Source organism: Nuphar pumila, chromosome 15 (assembly GCF_984573655.1).
Source record: "Nuphar pumila chromosome 15, dmNupPumi1.hap1.1, whole genome shotgun sequence".
Taxonomy (NCBI): Eukaryota; Viridiplantae; Streptophyta; class Magnoliopsida; order Nymphaeales; family Nymphaeaceae; genus Nuphar; species Nuphar pumila.
The window spans coordinates 10,081,985-10,091,259 of record NC_143263.1 but is presented as its reverse complement, the minus strand read 5'-3'; the positions used below and the strand labels follow the sequence as shown (position 1 = coordinate 10,091,259).

Genomic DNA, 9,275 nt, shown 5'->3' with positions numbered 1-9,275 from the left:
AAGAGCCCGAGAAAAGGGAGGAGAGAGAAAACTCTTCTCTCCTTCTCTACTCTTTCTCTCTCACTCTTTCTCTCTATCTCCCTCCACTGAATTTCTCTAAGGGTGAGTGTGTGTGAGTGTGTGGTGGAACCCCAGCCCAAGCAAGCCTTCTCCTACCTCAACCCATCCCAAGGTGAGATCCTTTATCCTACATTATCGTTTTTGAAGGTTTGGCTTTCGGTTTGGCTATGAATCCCCAAAAACCGACTTACATTTATTTTAAGCAAGTGGTTTTTGTGATGGATTAGGAGCTATGCATGCTCTTCTTTACATGAGAAATGGTTTGTTCAGTAGTTTCCTTCTTCCTTTTTGTTATTTTGGTTTGGCTATTTTTCTAGATTTTCGCATTTCGGATGGGTTTCGGGTGTATGAATGCATGGTCAGGCTGGGCTCCCTTGCAGCCCAGCCTAGGCATCATTTCCTTCTCGTTTGGGTCACCATGGTCCTTGTTGCAGCAACTGCACCTACTGCAGCCATGACCCAGGCTGACCTAGAGATGGTCAACTCAGGCCATGCATGCTCTCCCTCTTGTTGGGCCCTTGACCGAGCCACCGCAGCACCCTAGCCCGGGGCCTGTTGTGGCTCTCTTCTGCTCCAGCCTGGCTGATCTGAACCACCCTGGGTTCAGATCTGTCAGGGTGTCCCTAACCGAGCAGGGACTCGATTGGGGCACCCCCTTTGGTTTCCTTGCAAAACAAAGCAACCAGGTGCAGGCTGCACCCGGGTTTTTGAGGTTGGCGCATACCTTGAGCGCAGGTTGTGGCTTGCAACCCTGGTCTGAACCCCCTTGGTTCAAACCAGGGTCACCTCTGATTCAGCTGGGTCTGGTCCCTCAATGACCTGACCATGGTGGCTCGGCTCAGCCCACCTGGCGCATGCACCAGTCGTGCACCCACCTTGGCGCAGCAACGGGGTGTGGTTGCACCTCAGGCGGCCTGACTGGCCCTATTGCAACCCTTAGACAGGGCTACACCCAGCTGCAGCACCCGGTCTTAGCCTTGTTGGGCTCAGACCTAGGTTCGCTCAGACCACGTAAGGTCTGGTCCGAAGGACCAGAGCCTATGGTCTGGGCACCAACCTGCTGGAACACCTCCAGCCGGTTCCTCTCTTACGGCACCCACCTGGTCTGAACCACCCCGGGTTCAGACTAGGGTTTGGGTGAGCCCAGCTGGGCCTGGTCCCACTTGGACCAGATCTGTAGGAGCTCAGCCAACCGGCTGCAGCCCCTCCTTCTTTGCCGCCAACCTATAAAGCAAAAAAAAAAAGTAGAGCAAGTTGGGCGTTTCATGCCCCGTGTGCTTGCTGTCCAGCAAGTACTGAATAGACACCTTGCACATGCTATGCATGTTCAGTGGGTTGTTGGTCTCCTTGGTCGCAGTTTGCACCTCATTTGGTTGGCAACTCGGTTGCCCCATTGCTTGTCACATTCGGCAGGCAGCATTCGGCTGAATGTGCATGTTGGCCCAGAGCAACCCCCGTGACCTCCTTGTTGTCCCGTCATGGCAGCGAGATGGTGAGCATAGTAGTGAGCAGTGTGCTGCCCATCCGGTGCGTTCTCTCTTTCCTTCGTTTTAGCTTTTGGCCGCGTTCACCAAAAACCCAAGAATTTGCATAGTTAATTCCCGCAAGTGCGGCAACCAACTTTAGAAATGCTAATGTAATCCTCATACGTATGATAAGATTCAAAATTTCATACATCAACACTTGTGTGTGTTGTTGTCATAAATTCTTTATGTGAATGATCACGCTATGCAAATTTTCCTATGTGTTAAATGTGTTTACTTGGAATTTACCTCACAAAGTATTCGATAAAACTGTCTTATCTTGACATATATGCAATCATGGATAAGTTACGCATTGTTGAATATTGTATTGCTTATGAATGATGAATGATACACTCACTTGCATATTTTCACGTGTTGTAAGTGTTTACATAAGTATGCGTAAGTGCCATTGCTTATGTTTTCGATACTTGCGCGAAAGAATGAAACTATGTGTAGTATAGCTTCGCATGTGCACGTTGGCACATCCTAACACTTGTACTATCCATTTTGTACCTCGAGTGTTATACTTTAGTCTCGTGCTTGATATATTGAAGAATGCACCATGTTCACACTACACACTCGATGTAACGGATGGTTATGACTTGAACACCATAGGGTATTAACAAAACACCTGTTGAGGTTTTTTCGACTCTACTGGAGTCTTTGGACAATGGCCTCATGTTCGTGAGAGAGCTCATGTATTGTGATACTCTAGAAATGAAAATGAAAAATGGTATTGTATCGCCTTCACCGACGATGTGTTCTTTCTATGGCCGTGTGAGGCTGAGCACGTGAATGGGCAGGTCAAGTCCTCGTTTGCGTACCCTGTGAGGACCATGAGGCATATACACCTCGGAAGGATGTGTGATTGCCAAACCAACCTAATAAAGATAAACTGTCGTGCCCCATTCACAAAACGGTTCACCTTAGAGAGGGTGGATGGTACAGCCCTGAGTGACAAGTCGTTATTATGACACATTTGTAGGAGCTGAAGCATTTTTTGACCTCCAGTCACTCAGAGATAGGGAGGTTGAGGTTACTTTTTTAGGACCTTTACTACTGCAGTAGTGAGGATTGCAATCAATTACCAATGCGAGGTTCATTCGCGTACCCGAATGAGTAATCAGAAGAACATAAGTACTAATCAATCATATACTAACTTACTTTGTTAGTTGTTTTGCTTGCTTACGTTAATATTGTTGTTGTACTCGTTATTCCTTAGTTGCTCGTTCAGTAGCTGCCTTGCTGAGTTTTCTTGTTTTGTTGATGTAGCCTGTTGCACTTGTTACTTTCGTTGTTGCTTAGACCTGTAGCACGTGCACTTACCTGACACATGCACATATACTTGTTAATGTGCATGTTTCCATGTTATATATTTTTTCTTTAAAATGGTATTGTATGGATGTTTTATCTCACCAACTCGCAAGAGTACTGACCCCATTTCATGGGGATACAAGTGATGAATAGGTTCAGATGTGATGCGACGGTGCACAATTGGAGGCTTGGGTCCCACACTTAGTCTGCTGATCCTGGCTTTTTCTTTTGGGGTTTTGAGGAGATTTTTCCTCTTGTTTTGAGAGACTATTGAGATGTTGTATTTGTCTTCTTTATAATTTTGAAACTATTTGACATTGTACATTTTGGAATATGGTTTTGTTGTATGTATCACTTTTGTGGCTCGCTCAGACTTGCGGCCTTTGTCTTTGCCTTTGCTTACCCCGTCTTCTTTTTGTATTTTCGTTGTGTGATTTAAAACTATAATTCAAAAAAAAATGCTCAAAAACCAAAGGTTTTTCAAGGTTGGGGTTTGAGGGGTCATAGAGATTGATATCCGAGCAGTGTTAAGTGTGGTTCAAGACTTCAGCGTGCATCATCCATCGCACTGTAAGTATAACCTGATTTGCCCTCCTCAGATTTCTTACAGGCCACTCCTGCTTTTGTGTCAAATGCATGATTTATGAGGGCAGATCAGGTCATACTAAATATAACCAATCAATCCACACGGCACATCTCACTTGAGAATTGTGAGAGTGGGGCCCATGCACCACTATAAAGTGCGATGTGCGGCGTTGATTGAATATCATGGATGAATGGATTGGTTATGTTCAGCATGATCTGATCTGCCCTCGCAACTTCGGTGTTGGAGATACCAAGCCCATACTGCTAGAGTAGAGACTACAAATTATCAGTGAAACCTACAGTATATATTCATTTCTAGAATGATCATTGAAGAATGGGAATTAGATGAAAAAGAGGAAGATTAGGAGTCAAAAGGCAGTGTTGACGGTGGTGGAATTAGGAACCTTCTCGGATTTTTACTTTCACATGGTTTGATGCTGTCAATAATAGATTTATAAGAATAAAAAAAAGGGGATCAAGTGAAGATAAAGAGAAGAAAAAGGCAAGGGAATAGAAGAAAGTAAGAAAAAAAGAGGCATATCTGTTGGGCATAACAAAAAGAAAGTTGTATTTTCCTGCTGGAAAGAGATTTCTTTCACGCCGACACAGGAAAGCGATACCATACCAGTCGACATACGGTCCCACAGAAGATCAAGTTGGTTAGTTCATATTTTTTAAGTCGGCCCACACGAATATGCCAGCAGCAGAACGTGGAGTATATAAGAGATGATGAATGATAACTCATGCAAGCCATACTTGTGAGCCCTTCCCCATCCTTCCAAAAATGCCTCGTTCTGATCCGAAACAGGGAGAACAAAAGGAAACACCCCCACCAGGTCCAACATCTCTCTCTCTCTCTCTCTCTCTCTCTCTCTCTAAGAAAATTTGTAGCTCTTAGACAGTTTTTTGTCTTGAATAAAAGCTTAGTTGTGGGTGTTTTTTCCTTAATCCGAAGCCGTAGATGTCTTGTATCATTATTTGTTTACAAAAAACCATGCTTTGGATCGGATCAGCCTTAATAAGAAAATTTGAATTTTATTGGAATTGTATTGGCTAAATCTTAGTGTGAGCTATTGATTTTTCATCCCTCTGAAAACACATGTATACATGAAATATGCTTACTCTAATGTAGACATTCTGCCAAGTAAGCTATATACAAAGTGCATCTATAAGCTCAGATTAAGCAAATAGGCTAAAGTTTGCCTTTGAAGCCATTTAGGACTGTTCTTGAAACAAGACTGTATGTGTATTCTTCCGAACATTGTTTATCTGTTCTTTTTTTTTGAAAGAAACATTGTTTTTCTGTTCAGGGTACCCTCAAGGTAATCCTCCTACAAAAAAGACTAGGTGCCCACGAACAGCAAAGAAAGGAGAGAGGGGATGCATCGAAGGATGGTAAGCAGCAGCACTATTATCAATATTATTGCTACATGAGACACCCACCCGGGTCGCCCCAGTGGCAGCGGGCCTGGGGAGAAGGTGTTGACCCCTTCGTCCCAGGTTCGAATCCCACTGGGTGTGCTGGTACCTTTAACTGGCGGGCTCTACAAGAGCTTGGGTGTCCGTGACCCCATCCAGGGCTTACCTCGCAAGGAGACAGGCCTATTAAGTGACCTGGTTCTTCGCGAGGGTTCCTCGTCATAAAAAAAAAAAAAGATATTACTAGATGAGTAGTTAACCTTCTTCTTTTTTATTTATTTTCTTGGTGATGTTTGTACTTTATGCTATGTAGCTAATATTTTTGTGGCATGACATGCAGCTTGGCAGGGCTTTGCTGCTGCTGGATTTGCGAGGAGTGCTGCTAGTGACGGAGGAAAGCAGCCGAAGCATCACCACCTTGAAATTATCACTGCTACTATGTAGTTAACGATAAATTGGACGATATGTATGTTTTAAGCTCGTGGCTTTGAATGGCAATGGGATGTTTGTGTAAGTTATAAGTTTGAATCATAAATAAAGTGGCTGTCGTTTTCTTGTAAGAAATACCAACTTTTATGTTTCTCAAAATTTTATCAGAAAAATAAAAATTCTGAAAAAATATAATAATGAATAAAGATAAAATTTAATTTTCCCTGGATATTGCCAATGAAAACCTAAATATCACGATAAAAAAGATGGTTGTGATTGGGGTCTTTGCCGGGCATAAAGCCAATGCCCATGGTGCGAGCTCCTGTATTGCGGAGTACCTGCATACTTGCCATATATGTCATACTTTGACATTATGTTTCATTTTTTTAATTAAAATATCATGATATTTACAAAATATCGCAATACTTTGAGCATAAGTGGTAACGACTCATGCGACCTAAACTTGAGTTGAGTTTGAAAACTAGGCCCAAGCTTAAACCAATATGATTCATTATGTTATATGGGATCAGGTAGAACTGGGTGCAAACCAATTAAGCAGGCACAATTGATCCAGGACTTACATTTTCATACCCAAAAAATACACATCTAGTCACAAGTTCACATGCAATGATAAAAAATAGTGGGACCTTCTCCAAGACGACTATATATGCAGCCAAGCTTGGCTAGGTCAAGACCATGCTGCACTAAACTAGGCTAGGTGAATCAACTGAGATATGTCCATAAATGACTTTTAACTATATTTATACTCCTAATTAATATGCCGATCATTTTTTTTCATTTTCCAAACACCCTCAATTTTTTTTTCAAACACCTCAAAACTTTTGGCCTTGGTTAAGCAAATAACCCCATGCAATAACTACCATTAAACTTGTAATCTCGCCACTACGAAAAATAAGTCTCTTTTCTCAACTCTCTTGTTCATCCTCCAAACTAAGGGTGTCAACGGCTCGGGTTTACCCAGACCCAACCCGTACCAAACCCTATAGGGTCTGGGTATGGTATAAATAAGAAGACACAATTAAGACCCGGGTCTGAACCCGAAGGTCCGATTAATACATGGATCCGTGTATAGTTTGTGAAATTTTATACCCGACCAGGGCCTGACCTGACCTGCAATTTTTCAATGTAAAAATGATAAACAATAATATTTCATCAGGTATGGCCCAGGTCTGATTCATGTAGTTTTTATCGGGTATGATTTTTCTTATGGTGGGTCCTATTAGATCCGGGTCCGGACTTGATACCATACCCAAAAATCGGGGCCAAGTCTGGTTCCGCCTGGATCCGCACCAAACCCGACCGGTTGACACCCCTACTCCAAACCAAAAAGACTCTGTCAGTGGGGAGCACATTCAGTGAAAAGTAATCGGCCAAACCACTGACTGCCACCTCCCTCACCACCTTCTCCCTTCAAAAGAGGGTCCCACACCTCCCCACTCATTCAAAAGGACAGAGTCCCTTGCAAAGTACTCGGTTCGCAACCAATGTGTCACAATAGTTACGTATCGGCCAAAAATTGGCCAATTCTTATCGTATCGGCCAAAAAATTGATACGAAACCGATTCAGATTATTTTAACATTTTAAAAAAAAATGGTTTACATTATTTTTAATATTTTGTGATATGTGTCTTGATTCAGTTCGATTCAGTTCAAAATCAGAATTGGCTGATTCCCTGAATCATTTTGAAAATCCACTCGATTCCAAACACCTCTTACTCATCCTTGTCCTGCCTTATTCATCTCAAATTATAAAAACTATTGGCAGATAGAGGCTTTGTCATGGGCTAGTTTAATTAAAAGAAATTTGCACAAACTATTTACTATAGTTTTATACCTTTCTTCTAAATAGTTTTTTTTTTTCAATGACTAATATTAACTCCCCTTAAATTAATGTAAGGCATGGTGGTTGTGGGGCCCACCTGGGGTTTTCCTCCCTTCGGCGAGGGATCCTTGTCATAAAAAAAAAGTTAATTAATGTTGGTGGTAGAGAAATGGGGAAAATTACCTCAGTGATAAAGTTTGGGAGCTATTTGAAAAGTATGAAAGCTATGGTAGGTATATTATTCTTGATAAAAAACAAATTGGTGGGTAATTGAAAAATTACCATTTTTAAGACCATGGCGTATTCGTGTTGCGTATCAAAATTTATCTGAACATGTTAAGGAGGTCTCATATGAAGGAATGTTGTGGCAGGAATCCATTTGTAACTTTATCTCATCATCCTCATCTTTCCATGTGAAAGTCTTTGAGGCTAGGAGGATGTTTTGTACTTGTGGTTGTCCTTTTATTAGGTATTCTTGTTGATATATATATATATATATATATATATATATATATATATATATATATATATATATATATATATATATATTTATTTATTTATTTATTTATTTATTTATTGGTGATTCTCAACCATGATACCTTATGGTGGTATACACTCTTGTTTGTATGAATTTAACCACCAAATGGTAAATCTAACCCTCCATATGTGTTCAGTATGATGTATTTAATATGTTAGAAGGTTTTATCATGTCTAATACACTATCAGATTCATTTTTTAAATGGTTAAAAATCAATAGCACACTGTTCATGAAAATAGGGGTGGTTTAAAAATGGTATAAAACACCCTGTTTGAGTCAACTTTAACACATGAAAATAGCAAATAGGGCATGCTAAACATCATCCAGTATATATATATATATATATATATATATATATATATATATATATATATAATGGTACTGAAAACACTTGATTTACATATATCTAAGCTCCAAAACCAAAATCTAACCATGGGATCATGTTAAGCATATTATATTTAATATTTTCATGTGTTAAAAGTTGACTCCAATATGACGTTTTATATCATTTTTAAATTACTTTTATTTTCAGGAATTGTGAGCTGTTGATTTTCACTGTTGCAAAAATAAAATCTTATGGTATATTAAATATGATAAAACCTTCTAATATACTAAATAATCCTTGTTAAACACATGCACGTTCAGATTTATCATTTGATGGCTACCACCAACTTAACAAGAGTATCTACCACCATATGGCTTCATGTACAAAACCATCGTGTGTGTGTGTATATATATATATATAGGGGTGGCAATTTCTGACACGACCCGCCAACCCGCCTCTTAGGCGGGTTCGGGTTGGGCTTAAGCCAACCCGTTTAATAAACGGGTCGACCCGTGTAACCCGTTTATTAAACATGTCGGGTTCGGGTTGGGGGTATGCCAACCCGCCAACCCGTTTAATAAACGGGTTAGGCGGGTGGGTCGACCCGCCAACCCGGCTCCCAACCCGCCAACCCGTCAACCCACCAACCCGACCCGCCAACCTGCCAACCCGATCCGTCAACCCGCCAACCTGAAAACCTGTTTACCCGACCCAACCCATTTATTAAATGGGTTGGCGGGTCGTGTCGGGTTACCCGTTTATTAAACGGGTCGGGTTCGTGTTTGCCACAGCCGACCCGTTTAATAAACGGGTCGGGTTCGGGTTGAGGTATGCTGACACGCCAACCCGACCCGCCAACCCGACCCGATTGCCACCCCTATATATATATATATATATATATATATACATGAAAGGGGTTATCATTGAACCCCCTTTGGGGTAGAATGAGTTGAGACTCTCGATGAGTATTTGATTTGCACCGTGCTAAAGGTTGTTTTTCTGCCTGCTTAATGTGCACACATCGGATGTATGGTCAAACATCATGATTTTTTTATATTTAGATGTGTTTTTTAAAGTGCTAAAAATCAACAGCACACAATACTTTGTATTGTAAAAATTTAAATAAATTGTGAGTCGTCCATTTTTCACATTTTGAAAAACATGTTTAGATATTATGAAATCTTTGTGTAAAGCATATTTCTTAAAAAAATAAATTATAAAAACATATGTATAAGATTT

At 40.9% G+C, this 9,275-nt stretch overlaps 1 long non-coding RNA gene across 1 annotated transcript; it reads left to right on the top strand.

The window, feature by feature from the left end:
* Positions 1-3,385: 3,385 nt before the first annotated feature.
* LOC149814443 (uncharacterized) lies at positions 3,386-5,465 on the top strand. Its single transcript, XR_016427904.1, has 3 exons — positions 3,386-4,318; positions 4,793-4,877; positions 5,242-5,465. It is a non-coding gene; the product is annotated as an uncharacterized LOC149814443 (long non-coding RNA).
* Positions 5,466-9,275: the final 3,810 nt, after the last annotated feature.